This window comes from Podarcis filfolensis, assembly GCF_964270895.1.
Source record: "Podarcis filfolensis genome assembly, chromosome: 7".
NCBI classification, from domain to species: Eukaryota; Metazoa; Chordata; class Lepidosauria; order Squamata; family Lacertidae; genus Podarcis; species Podarcis filfolensis.
Genome location: NC_139603.1, coordinates 27,927,872 through 27,942,931, shown reverse-complemented (window position 1 = coordinate 27,942,931; position 15,060 = coordinate 27,927,872). Strand labels below are relative to the sequence as shown.

Sequence of the window (15,060 nt, the reverse complement as noted above, 5' to 3'; positions counted from 1 at the left end):
AAAATAAAATGTTCTTCATTTGCAAGTCAAAATAAAACAACAATAATAGTAATAATCCACTGCACCCTGTGAATCCTAAATATTAACCCTGGGCATAGAAAGTCATTTGTGTTCGCTTCTAAAGAATAATTATGAGCAATAAAGGTTATGATAGGGCAGATTATGACCTCATTTGTAGTCATGCAGTTCCCTTTATATGTGTTCCTTTTTTCAGCCAAGAAATTGCTATGGCTTCAATGGGAACTGCAGGGCATTCTGAATTCCTTATTGCTAAACCACATTTTATTCTCAATCCTAATTGGTCCCCTTTCCAGCACACCTCCTTCATTACTGCCCAATGGGACTGTTTCTCCAGAGGCAAGAATTTCCAGTCTGACCCAATCAATCAAAAGCAAAAGAACCCACACCACCAAAATGTCTTTCTGGAGAGCATGCCAAATACTTGTCTGGTCCTAAAATCCTACAGATGCAGGCAATTCACACCTGGCCAAAACCCCATTCCCATCTAATCTTCATTGGACACAAGCTATTATTGCTTTATGGCAGTGCCTCTCAGGCTTGATAAGACATTCCAGAAATTTCAAGCCTCTGTCAAAGATACTGAGACATTATTGAGAAAAAAGAGAATCATAGAATTGGAGAGTTGGAAAGCACCCCAAGCGTAATCTAGTCCAGCCCCCTGAAATGAAGGAACCTCAACTAAAGCATCCATGACAGATGCCCATCCAACCTCTGTTTAAAAACCTCCAAGGAAGGAGAAGGAGGCTGTTCCACTATCAAACACCTTTTACTGTCAGAAAGCCCTTCCTGATATTTAGTCAGAATCGCCTTTCTTTTAACTCGAATCCATTCATTTGGGTCTTGGCCAAGCTTGCTCCATCTTCCATGTAATAGCCCTTTAGATGTTTGAAGATGGCTATCATATATCCCAGGGGTCAGCAAACTTTTTCAGCAGGGGGCCGGTCCACTGTCCCTCAGACCTTGTGGGGGGGGGGGGCAGACTATATTTTGAAAAAAATATGAATGAATTCCTATGCCCCACAAATAACTCAGAGATGCATTTTAAATAAACTGACACATTCTACTCATGTAAAAACATGCTGATTCCCGGACCATCTGCGGGCCGGATTGAGAAAGCGATTGGGCCAGATCCGGCCCCCGGACCTTAGTTTGCCTAACCATGATATATTCTCTCAACCAGGGTTTGTTTCTCTGTTGACGAAAACAACCAGAGAAAGCAGAGATAAAAGCTAGCTCTCCCTGCTGCTCTGAGGCCCCTCCTTTCTCGTCCTGTAGAGAAGGGTCTCATGGGAACGAGATGTACAGCACCTTTTTTAGGTTTGTAAAACCTATGGAAGCATTGATCCTTCCAGGCCTCTTATCTCCCTGTGATCCTCCATTCCCATGTTGACTAGAATACTTCCTAGAAGGAGATAGCAAGACCTAGACATCTTGTTTATGTGACAATCCTCTTTGGTCCTGGCTCCTTTTTAAATTACATATATGTGTTTGGAACAGCTGACTAGGTTGCATGCTGCTGGTCTCTTCTTGCTCACAGTGGATGAGATTCTGCTGCAGGGAATCTGCAAAAGTGTTTAGTCCATGTAATCCCCATCCCAGAGTTCTTGCTTCCAGGGCCACTTGGACCCATAACCCCTGCCATATGGGGGTGGGTGGGATGGCGGAAGTGCCACAACACGCAGGCAGAATGTCATTGGTATAGAAAGGAGCACCAGCATAGCGTACTTCTATAATAAATTACATAATGGTTTATTTATGAAATCATGTAACAATGACAAATATTTCTCTGTTTTAGGCATGGTACCAAAATGGAACTGCTAACTAAGCTAAAAACCCAGTGAACCATTAGAGTGGAAGTTATAATTAATTACTTAATTAATTACTACTATTAATTAATTAAATGCACATCCCACCAGGCTGGTATATATACAAGTGATGCAATATCTTAAAAACAGTTCCAACCTATATGCAGACCGGGAAAGATTTCAACTTAAAAGTCTTGTTGGAAGAGGAAGGTCTTCAATAGGTGCTGAAAAGGCAACAGGGACATCTCCTTTCTAATATTTAACAGGAGGGAATTCCAAATGGTAGGAGCTACAACACTAAAGGCACGATCCCTTTATTGTGCAGAACAGACCTCCTGATGAGATGGTATCTTTAGGAAACCCACACCTGAAAAGCACAGTGATGTCAGGTATCCTGGTCTAGTGATGTGAGGTGAGAATATTCTCTGGAGAAAATTCTCTGCTAGAAAATTCTCCTGGAGAATATTCTCCACAAACTATAAAATCTAATGGAAGAACCAGTTTTACAACCCACAGTTAAAAAATCTAGTAAATAATAAGTCAAGCTGTGATATTGCCAGTGTAAGTAATGAATTTTTTTTTTTTTAATCCAGTTACATTACTGGGCATTGTGTTATTCACCATTGAGAGTTCTGAAATATGAGCTACAGAAAACCTTTTTCTTTTTTAAGTTTTAAAAATGCTATTCATTTAATTTGATGAACATTTGAATTCATATGTATTTCAACTATATGTAATAGCCTTTTTCTCTATTTTGGTGTGACCTTATTCTTAGCAATTCTGTACCCTTGGCCATACAGTGTGATTTTTTTGGGGGTTTTTTGGGTTTTTTTGTTTTTTTACAGAAAGTAGCTTTAATGCTTTATACACTTAAAGTACCTAGGCCTATACAATTATGTGTAACAACATGTGAGGTGGCCTTGATTTAAACAGTTAACGTTTCTATATTTTTATTTAGTGCCAGTAACCGTTTTTTGCAGTGCCATTCAATGGTACAAGGTGCCATTTACCAGAGATTAACATACTGAAATATATTATCATATAATGATAATATATTTAATGTTAATTGCTTCTTTTTTATATGTATGCATATAGTTTTGTTTATCAAGCTGTGTTTTAGTCACCAAAGCAGTTATTAGGTGTTAGAGCTATGAGAAACACAAGATAGCCTATTACTGACTTTACTTGTATCAAACCTTAGCATGCCAATTGTATTTTTTGACTTGTCCTATAACATGTACATGTTCTAATGGAAGAATAAAATACAATTTGACTGAGTTTCCTTATACCAAACTTTAACATGACAATTACTGGTGCCATCACCTTAGAATGGTTTAACTTTAACTATAAAATACGTTTTACTTTTTAATTTGATATTCTCCTATTATAAATGAAAATTCTCTAATATTCTCATTAATCGAGAATATTCTCCAAAAGATTATTCTCGAGAATTTAACATCACTATCCTAGTCCCCTGCTGCACAGGGCTTTTATACACCAAAACCAGCACACTGAAGAAGAGTTTGGATTTGATATCCCACTTTATCACTACCCGAAGGAGTCTCAAAGCGGCTAACATTCTCCTTTCCCTTCCTCCCCCACAACAAACACTCTGTGAGGTGAGTGGGGCTGAGAGATTTCTGAGAAGTGTGACTAGCCCAGGGTCACCCAGCAGCTGCACATGGAGGAGTGGAGACGCGAACCTGGTTCACCAGATTATGAGTCCACCGCTCTTAACCACTACACCACACTGGCTCCCAGTTGCTAATTGGCAGTCGGTACAATTTTATCATCATCAGCGTATCCTGCCCCAGTGAGCAGTCAAGCTGCTGCTATTTGCCCTTTCTCTGGGCACATTGGCTTAGAAAAAAGGCCAACTTATTTCGGACAAACTTATTTCCAAGAAAGCACAGGTCTCATTGTTACAGCCAATGTGGTGAATTTGCCTCTTGTTGGGTTGGGAACATCATTTTGAGCTAGTGCCCTCGCATGCAGACCTGAAACCAGCTCCAGCCATGGCTTGAAGTGTGGAGAGCTCAGCACTGGAGTTCTTCGTCTCAGGGCCAAACCTGGGAAACGTGCGAAACGGGATTAAAGCACACTGCCACAAAGCACCTTGCCTTTCCCTCATGACAGTCTTATCTCCACTTGCTTAAAATAATGCTGGAGGACCAGGGCAAACGGCACAGCATCCAACCATAACTCTGTTTTTACAATGTCACCAATGGCCCAACTGTGATTGCAGAAACAGCAGTGTGCGTCTACACCAAATCATATCAATTGCCCTGACATAGAATGCCCTCCAGGCTGCCCCTTATGATATTGTGTTAAACCCTTCTGGCTCATTGGAGTCCTAAGGCTCTATCTTTGGCAGTCACGCACAGCAGCATTTTTAGCAGATTTTTGTCCTATTTTCCCAAACTTTTGATATCTTCCATTCTTGAACGAATGTGGGGGGGGGAATGAAGAGGGGGGGGGAATAAAAGGAGGTTCAGGTATGTTCCTATGATTAATCAGCCAGAAATGCAGGCCAGGTCAATTCAACCGTATTACACACAGCTTTGCCAATGTTCTGGTTCTGCTGCCCACATAGCTCCATTGTTTTCTGGCACACCATACCAGGCTGCTGTGAAAATCATTCTGATAATGCCAAAGAAGAATATATTATAAATTCAAATGGTGAGCTACCAACAGGAGGTAGGAAAAGAAAGAAAAAGAGAACCGGGCTGTGAAGCGTTTGATGTCTTGGACTGTGTTTTTACAAGGTTTTACTGCAATATAAACAGATTTGCCATGATAATTGATGCAAGGATGAGAAGAGCAGGAAAATATGCAAAAAGCTCTTAGGGGAACACTTAGACGCAGAGACCCTTTTACTGATTTACACAGGGACCATTCTCATAAGACGGTGGCCTTTGCGTGGCGGCTGTTGGAGGAGCGGTTTGTGGTTGCGTTTGAGTCCTGAACCATCACTTCTACATAGGGAGCTCACATGCAGCCAAAAAGGTTTTTGTGACGGTCAATGGCACTTTTTCAAGTTGCTGCCATGGCAGAAATCACTCCATCCATTCTGAGAAATTCACACACATAGGACTTGATCCATACTGCTTATGGATCACAGTAATGTCATATCGTCCAACATTTCTCTGATGAAAATAGGGATGTCCTATTCAACAACAACAATAACAACAACTATTATTATTATTATTATTATTATTATTATTATTATTATTATTCTCTCCCCCTTTTGATTGGGTTGCCCCAGCCACTCTGACCAGCTTCCAACATATATGAAAACAGAATAAAACATTAAACATTAAAAGAAAAACTTCCCAATATAATGCTGCTTTCAGATGGCTTGGGGGTTGCATAACTTTATATCCTCCAATATTTCTCCGATGAAAATAGGGACATGCTAAGGAAAAGCAGGACATTCCAGGATCAAATCAGAAACTGGGATGCCTTCTGTAAATCTGGGACTGCCCCTAGAAAATAGGAACACTTGGAGGGTGTGTAGTTTCTGAACCAGCTCTCTCACCCACTTTATTCCAAGAAATTAGGAACAGTCTAAGAGACACAATATTTTTATTTCATCTCAACTCATCTCATAAAAAGATAGCTACATGATCGACCTTCACCTTGTGATGAAATATCTGAGTTGAAGTCCTAGCTTAGGCATTGGCAAGGGGGGGGGGGCAAGGTTATAGGCAAAAGCAGGGAGCAGAGGAAGGACAAAGCAACAACAACAACTGGTTAACATCTAAAAATCTCAAAGCAGTGTGCAAGAGAATAAAAGGCAAATGTCACTGTAATTGGTAAGATGCAATAAAATTCATGACCCACAGCTCCTCTAGAATGGCTTGAGTGAAGTGTTCAGCATGAAAACACAAAATTCTTGGCACATTTTTTTTTTGGGGGGGGGGAGGAATGTTTCACGTATCACTTCTCTCCCACCCAATGCCACCTTGCAGAAGAGAAGTGGCAGCTCAGGTTTTAAGATATGAGGTGGAATCTAAATGTGTAGTTCTGGCCTCAAGGTTACTCAGAGAGACAGAGTAATTTCCCCAAAGCCAATCTCCGCCAGCTTTATGGCCAAGCAGGAAATTGAATTGAGGGCTCCACGCACTGAACTACATTGGCTCTCTTTTAAGTTCTAAGATGCATAAATACTCCTAAATGTTGTCCTCTGAGGTAAATGTTTACCTCAGAGTCTTCACCCTTTTGGTATGGTTGGACTTCCGTGGAAGAAAAATCCACACCAATAAAAAAATACACTATCAATTGTGTGTGTTAGGAACAGTCAATTCCAGTCCTAGCAGCAAAAAGGCAGTACTAAGGGAATAGTATTACTAGTCAACATTAATGAGGAAAACGATGGCAGGGCTTAGGAGAGGAGAGGGGAAAAATCACACAATCTGAACAAGTACCAATGGAGTCCACTTCAAATGCATAAAATACCCCAAACACCAACATTGTGCCTGCTAAGTTTCAGGTCAAAATGGTTTTATTTCAGGGGGCCCTTGCTTCATAAACGCTGTCCTAACATTTTCCACTGTTCACTCCTTCAGAAAGTTATGGATTCACCTTCACTGGAGGTTTTTAAGAAGGGGTTGGGTGGCCATTTGTCATGGATGCTTTAGTTGAGATTCCTGCATTGCCGGGGGCTGGACCAGATGACCCTTGCAGTCCCTTCCAACTCTACAGTTCTGATTCTATTATTTTATTCTCTGTTGTTCTAATCTAGGCTTTAGATGTCGTTATTTGCATTTTTATGTTTCCCACAGGGAATAACCATATAACATTCAGTGAAATTATACGGTGAAACTATATATGGCAAAGGACAACCTACCAGTGAAAATGGCAAGTGTCACACATTCTTCCTTTCCCTCACAATGTCATACCAGATCATTCATTTCCCCAAGAGCTGCTCCCAGTCCTTAAGCTGCCGCTAGTGGGAGGTATGGGCCAAATGGGCTAAATTATGCCATGTCAATGTTTCAAATGTGTGCATTCTGAGAGCTGCGTTTTTCTTTCTTTTAAAAAAGAAGGAAAGCAGAGGTGGCAAAGGGGTGGAAGGAAGAAGGAGTCCCGACGATTACAGATTGGCATAACAAGCTACAAGAATTTGCTGAAATGGCACAGCTGACAAATAGCCTGAGAGGCAACTCAAAACAAAAAATTATGGAAAAGTGGGATAGATATAAGATATATGTTCAAAAATACAGTAAAGATTCACTATCTATGCAAGCATTCGATTGACATTGGAGAGACTGAGTTGAGAAACAAAACCAAGGGTACATATTGATATAGGAATGTCTTAGATAAAATGTAAAGAAATATGCAATAATAAGAGTACATTCATTTGTAAAAAAAGGAATATACAACAGGATAGACAGGCAGTCCAAAGTGTTGGTATATATATGATTTTTGAGTAAGTTTGGAATAGCTTTTTATTTTTGGGTTGTTTTTTTCTTTTTCTTTTTCCTTTATGTATATAAAGTATACATACAGGCTGAAAATTACAGTATAATAAGTTTTGTGATGTAATATGACAATGTCTGATGATGTAACGTAAGAACTTTAATAAATAAATAAAAATAAATGAATGAATGAATGAAGCATTTTCCCAAGAACACAGAAGAATAGCCCTGCAAGGACAGATGTGCAGTTCAGCATCTGGTTTCCCAAAGTTACCAGTCTATAGGAAGCCCACATGCAGAACGCAGAGACCCTCTCCTACTTTTGTACCCTGCAACTGGTATTAAGAGACAAGCTGCCTCTACTCCTCAAGGTAGCATATAATATTAGTGCCTATCAGAATCGATAGGGTAGATAGTGAGAGAAGATGACCATCACCATCAAACTGCTCCCCAACCAAGTTATCAACTTCCCAGTGGCATGTGAAAACAGAACAGTGGGCAGGGTGGTTTATTTGGCCGGATCCAGCAAGGAGGGGAATTTATCTCCAGCGGCAGAATGCAAATAATATTACCCAATATGTATGTGTGCGCACGTGTAGATAGGTAAAATATTGTGCACACACACCAAGGCAACACATTTCGATGTGCTATATATCTTCATCTATGCTCGCTGTGCTCAGAGAAGTAAAACGACATGTTTTCTAGAGCAGGGATAAATTAGAACCGCTGTGGGCGTGATCAGAATAGCACTCTCTCTCTACCCCCACCCCCCAGCAAGTCTCCTCAGAAACTACTAAAGAGTTATCTGTATTTATTTCACAAAAGTCTGCACCTGGCATAACAGTACTTTGACAGCAGAAACAAAGCCCCATTAAAACCTGACACACTATTATTAAAACGCACTTCACAGAACACACTGAAAACTATCACAAACTAGTGTTGCATTAAGGTTAGGCAAGGCGATGGTCTTAAAAAAAAAATCCTGGTGGGCATATGTTCTTCTTAGGTTTCTTTTATATTGTGATTATGAACCAGCTGGTGTTGACAGCTTCTCCTCCAAAAAAACCCCCCCAAAAAAAACCTGGTAGGAAGTTTTACCCCCTTACCTATCTCTGTGCTTTCACATGTTTACAGAACACATATATAGAACAAACTGGCTGTGAAGTATTTGAAGAATACATTTGCAATAGGAATTTGTGAGAAGTGAGGCCATTCAAGTTGCCACCATATACCCACACACCTGGGAGAAGGACCCACAGTCAGGTGGCAGGGAAACCAACCCCCACGGCAGGTTGCCAGGAACATATAAGACAAGGAAAAGTCCTTGCCATCTGCTTTTTTATTTAATATTTACAGAGGGAGGCTTGGGAATGCAGCCTCTTGGAATAATGGCGTTGTCCCGAGTAAATCTCCCCTCCCCTTCTCTCCCACTTCCTCATTCATCATCTCTTCTATGAGTGGCGCTGAGACCTTTGCTTTCCTACTTTTAAGGCTTGTCGGGTTCTGGGAGATGGTGGGTCTGGAATAGTGATAACATGTCACTATCTAGTGATAATGTGTCAGCCGGCTGCTCCGGCTCTGCCTTCTCCTCCTCCTCTCCCATTATTTCCCAACTTCCCCCCTCATCTGCCTCTGAGCTGTGACCTCCCACAAACCCCTGTTGTAATTCTGAACTGTCGTCTTCTTCTCTGGAAGGGTCAGGTCTCCACCATTCCTCCTCTGCCCAGTCCCTGACACCCACTGAATCCCATAAATTATTATAATATAATATAATATAATATAATATAATATAATATAATATAATAAAGGTAAAGGGACCCCTGACCATTAGGTCCAGTCGTGACCGACTCTGGGGTTGCAGTGCTCATCTCGCTTTATTGGCCGAGGGAGCCGGCGTACAGCTTCCGGGTCATGTGGCCAGCATGACTAAGCCGCTTCTGGCGAACCAGAGCAGCGCACGGAAACACCGTTTACCTTCCCGCCGGAGCGGTACCTATTTATCTACTTGCACTTTGACGTGCTTTTGAACTGCTAGGTTGGCAGGAGCAGGGACCGAGCAATGGGAGCTCACCCCGTCGCGGGGATTCGAACCGCTGACCTTCTGATGTTCAAGTTCTAGGCTCTGTGGTTTAACCCACAGCGCCACCCGTGTCCCATAATATAATATAATACAATATAATATAATATAATAGTTATAATTATATACTGCCTTTCATTCAAAGATCACAGGGCTATTTGCAACATAAGTACTTCCAAGTAGACATGCACAGGATTGTGCTGTTGGATGTTTTAGCGGGGAAAGAAGAATTTTATTTTAGCCATATGCCTACTTCTTCCTCAACAAAACAAAGACTGCAGACCTATACCTATTTAAATAATGCAATTAAAGTTACTTTCACACACCTGGCACCTGAGTGTTTAAATAGGATAGGGAGGAGTCTATCCTACTGTTTTTAACGCTGCGGCCCTTTAAATGATAACCCAGTTGTGCAAGATCCACTTTTCCATACAAGATGGAGCACAGCTTGTTTTCTCCTGCTCCGGAGGGTAGGACTCAAACCAATGGCTTCAAGTTACAAGAAAGGAGATTCCGACTAAACTTCAGGAAGAACTTTCTGACAGTAAGACCTGTTCGACAGTGAAACGGTTTCCTTCAGGATGTTGTAGGCCCTGCTTCCTTGGAGGTTTTTAAGCAGAGGTTGGATGGTCATCTGTCATGGATGCTTGAGTTGAGATACCTGCACCTCAGGGGGTTGGACTAGATGACCCTTGGGGTCCCCTCCAACTCTACAATCCTATGTATAATCAAACTTAGCAGGTGAGAACCTAGGAACAGCCTTCCTGGATCAGACCTAAAATCCATCTCTTCCAGCATTTTTCCCCACAGTGGCCACCAAGTGTCTCTGGGAAACCCACAAGCAAGACATGAAGGAAAGAGCTCTTTCTCCCTCTTACTCTCTGGCAACCAGCACTGAGAGGCAAAGCACCCCTGAAGCTGGAAATAGCATATAGACACCATGATGAATAGCCACTGAGAGCTTTATGTGTCTGGTCCTCTTTTAATGCTTTCTTTTTTAAAAGATCCAGTACAGTGTCTTGCGGCAGTTAACCCTGCGCACTGTTGTGTGAAAAATTACTCACTTGCGACCATCCTGAATCTCTTGCCAATCGGTATCGCCGGATGACCACTAGGCACTACTATTATGAGAATAAAAGAGAGGGGGGGAAAACCCTCCACGTTTCTCAAAGCATGTATGATTTTATGAACCTCCATAATGCTCTCTCTTACCTGCCCTTTTCACATTTAAAAAGTGTTTCTCAAAGAGATTGTTCCGGGGTGCGTGTGCGTGTGTACACACAGCCCTCAGCGTGTGGCGTAACAAATTAACTTTCTGTAGGTGAAAGTGAATCAAGGTACGAACCACCTTCACGTCCAAAGGAGGTCCAGCAAAATGTTTTTAAAGCTAATTTAATTGCTGAAACATATTACCCCCAAATGCTTGAGCTTGAAATGATTTGATTCCTTATGGACATTATTAAAACACACAGATCTATTGTACATTTCAGGGACATTCTGTCAAGCATTAGAATTTACTCTGGAATTAGCCAGGGACTTGATGTTTGAAGTCTGCAAATGAATGTAAATCAAGTTCAGAATGAGTATATTAAAATGATGATTTAAAAGCACTTCAAAGGCTAATTGAAAGCTGATTAATCTAAATTTTGTTTCATGTCTCTTGCCTTTGTACACTGAAAGTTATGGTAACTTCCCTGCAATCAGTGCTCCAGGAAAAAAACCCACAGATATATTATACACACGAACATGCTTCTCTTTGCTAATTTTTAAGTTCAAAAGAAAGAAGCTAAACTTTAGACACATAAAAAATAATGTGTGCTTTCACAGCATGCTACATTTGCAACCAAAAGGCCAGAATATATATTAATTTTTTACTTCTGCGTGTATGTTTATGGGAAGTTACCACAGATTTTGATGGGGGCTTTTGCATTTTCAGCCCCATTCTAAACAAGGAAAGAGATGTTGGCTCTACTGAAGGTTCACATACCGTATTTTTCGCTCTATAAGACGCACCAGACGACAAGACGCACCTAGTTTTTGGAGGAGGAAAACAAGAAAAAAAATATTCTGAATCTCAGAAGCCAGAACAGCAAGAGGGATCGCTGCGCAGTGAAAGCAGCAATACCTCTTGCTGTTCTGGCTTCTAGGATAGCTGCGCAGCCTGCATTCGCTCCATAAGACGCACACACATTTCCCCTTACTTTTTAGGAGGGAAAAAGTGAGTCTTATAGAGCAAAAAATACGGTATTTTTAAGAACCAATAGGCCAATATATAACCATGTTCTCTCTGAACCAGGGATGGCAAATCTGCTTCAAACCCTGGTTAAGATGTGAAACCTAGCTGGTGTCAGGGCTTTTTTCCCCAGCTAGAACTCAGTTCCGGCACATCTCAGGTGGGCGCCATTGCCATTATAAGAGAACAAGGGAGGCGTACACGGTTATTTTTGGCACCTCTTCTAGAAAAAATAGCTCTGGTTAGTGTTAATTATGGTCAGCACTAGTGCAATAAACCATGGTTAAAACAAGTAAGGGGGAAGGGAAAGGGGGAAGGGAGCAGATAAGCCTGTGGTCCACACCAAACCTCTTAAGCATGGTAAAGTTTAGCAGCATTACATATACACTAAAGGTAAAGGTAAAGGTACCCCTGCCCGTTCGGGCCAGTCTTGACAGACTCTAGGGTTGTGCGCTCATCTCACTCTAGAGGCCGGGAGCCAGCGCTGTCCGCAGACACTTCCGGGTGACGTGGCCAGCGTGACGAAGCTGCTCTGGCGAGCCGGCACCAGCGCAGCACACCAAAACGCCGTTTACCTTCCCGCTATAAAGCGGTACCTATTTATCTACTTGCACTTAGGGGTGCTTTCGAACTGCTAGGTGGGCAGGAGCTGGGACCGAACCACGGGAGCTCACCCCACCGCGGGGATTCGAACCGCCGACCATGCGATCAGCAAGTCCTAGGCACTGAGGTTTTACCCACAGCGCCACCCGCTCTGGTTAATTATGGTCAGCACTAGTGCAATAAACCATGGTTAAAACAAGAAAGGGGGAAGGGGGAAGGGAGCACATAAGCCTGTGGTCCACACCAAACCTCTTAAGCATGGTAAAGTTTAGCAGCATTACATATACACAAGGCTCCAATATAAGCTTTCTTTTCCTTCTATTTAAGTGATGGAAGATAGGCAAGTACTGATTACTTTCATTTATTACTCCTGAGGCTGCATCATTTTTCTTTCAGGACTAAACTGCGGCAGTCCTTTGCGCTTCAATGTGACCTGCATTAGAAAACTTATTATTCACTCCTATCCATAGTAAAAATAAACCCTGATACTAAGGCAGCTAGTAGTAAATTTCAAAAACATATCCTGAATTATCAGAGAACTGTAGGGCCTTCACAGGTCATCCAGGCTAATTTCCTACTAAGAAGGAATTACTCCGACACTACCCATCCCTGCCAGGGGCTCATCTAGCCTCAGATTCAAATAACGCAGCAACAGGAGATTCTTCACAACTTCTCTAGTCTGATTCTTCTACTAGCCAAATCATGCCTATCATCAGAAAATCTTTCCTAATAGTCAACAAAGTGTTATGGCGCCCAAGCTTAAACCTATCATACAAATGTTAATCTGTCATAGGGTTCCTCAAAGGCATTGGTGCACCTTGTTCTCTTCTCACGTTGGAGGAAATGAGGAAATCCTGTGTACGTGGGCATCACTGCCATAGCCATACTGAATAAATGCTATAACCCATTTCAAATACACATTAGAAAAATGAAGAAAAAAACCTAAAACTTAAGAAAAATGAAATGGAGACTTGTCCATCATCATAGGTGTTATGTATTCAGTGGTCTGAGGCCCTGTGTTCTGATTCGATACTTGATATCCAATCACGGAACATTTTAGGACTTGGGCCTCTGCCATTGGCCCTTAAACTCTGAGTTATGATTCACAGCTTTCAAGTTTAGACAGCCAATCACATTGGGAGTGGGAGTGGCCCAGGCCTCCAGAAATGAATATAAGCAGTTGCTTGGCCCCTGCTGCCCAGTTAGGTTAGTTCAATAAAGGTTCTTGCTGTTGTCACTGTGCCTCGTGGGAACCCACCTACACTTCAATAAGATAGTCCTACACTCTGGGGTAGGACATGATACATCACTGGCTCCCACTTGAGGAAGTGGTGGGTAGCAAAATGCCGTGCATGATTTTGTTGAACTACATATCTTCATTAACTAAATGGTACTGGGGAGGTGCAGGGGGGCTGTGGACTGGTAGCGTTCATTATAACGTGCAGTTTGGGCCTGAGACCCATTCATTTTCCGGAAAACTGAAGTAGCTTTCCAAAGTGAATTGCTTTTGCTCCGTTTCAGCCCAGGCTAGTCGGCAAAGGCGGAGGATAAATGAATCCCCAAAGCACTGCAAAACTTCCGCAGTAAAAATGTAAATGGATTATCTCCCCTATTAATATCTCACTAAACAGCCACACTTTAGAAGCAATCATTTATCTGTGGCTCACAACATAAAAGCTAAATGATATTTTCTCCATGAATCATTGGGTTGCTCTAAGATGAGTGTAGATGGTGGGCTGGGCCTAACTCAGCAATCTCCTAGGAGGAAATAAAATATTCAGACCATCTTGCAAGTAGGCTTCTAGTTGTCACTCTCTCCACCCCACCCACAACCGCAGGACCAATTTGCAAGCAATACTTAATTTTCTGCCAACGTGACGGTTGGGCGCTAGCACTAAGGAGCATGAATGAGATTTGTTCTGATTGAGTTTTCAAAGGCACAAATACAAACCCGGAAGAACAGCCTTAACACTTCTACTGTATTGGGTTGATAACCCAGATATTTTTTTATCCATCCAAGCTACATAGCCCCAAAGGAAGATATATGCCACTATTACTGTGCCCTTATTCCTATTGTAGCCATGCAGTTGTCTGCTGCAAAGCACAACACTCCACAGGATAGAGCCCTACAGAACTTCATCTGCGCGTTCTTCAGGGCATGACACATTTCCTGTGGGTGTACAAAAGTTCTGGAAATGGTACCAAAAAATGGAATCAAAATAATCAAGGGGTTGGTTTGAATTTCTGTATGTAAAAAGCTAACATGATTTTAGTTGGTTTTAAGTTTAGTTTAGTTTTAAGATGGTTAAAGATGGAGAGTAGAAAGAGAAATACGGTATTTGCCTCCCTCTCTCATAATGAAGGGGTCTTAGAGACTGCCTGTGGCCTGTGGCTGGAAACAGAATTCTGAACTAGGTGAACACACCATCTGATCCAGCAGGGCCTCTCTCAGGGTTCTTCGGATAAAAAGAATTTGTTCTCTAGAGGCTGATCTACGCTTGTGGTTTATAATGTTAAGGAAGGGTTAAGGAATGGTTAAGGAATGCAGATGGACACATTGTGCCCTACTTTTAACATTTGTAACACGCTATTAAAATGTGACACCAGAGGGCGATGGGGAGCAACAGCAATAGGAAAACTGCGTTTTGATGGAGAAAACAAGGTAAGAAGCACTTTTTAATTTACCAGTATGTCCTGTGACGTTTTAGAATGATATATCTAATAACATTTTAATAAAGTTGCAACAGGTCAGTGTAGATCCAGGACTCAGCTACATTAGTAAAGAAAAAGTGTTTTATATGAGTTATAATGCTGTGACACCAGATGGTGCTGTGGACTCCCGTCTTTCATCAACGTGATTTCCCATAACGAAGTTTACAATGCGTTTTCCCGAAACACTTT

The 15,060-nt window shown here is 41.7% G+C and overlaps 1 protein-coding gene and 1 long non-coding RNA gene across 5 annotated transcripts in view; both read right to left on the bottom strand.

The window, feature by feature from the left end:
• Positions 1-15,060, bottom strand: part of FARS2 (phenylalanyl-tRNA synthetase 2, mitochondrial) — a 214,550-nt gene that overhangs the window by 46,062 nt on the left and 153,428 nt on the right. The gene's annotated exons all lie outside the window — the stretch shown is intronic.
• LOC310767284 lies at positions 1,755-4,126 on the bottom strand. The gene is made up of 2 exons (XR_014550839.1): positions 3,573-4,126; positions 1,755-3,337 (listed from the first exon to the last, which is right to left on the bottom strand). It is a non-coding gene; the product is annotated as an uncharacterized lncRNA (long non-coding RNA).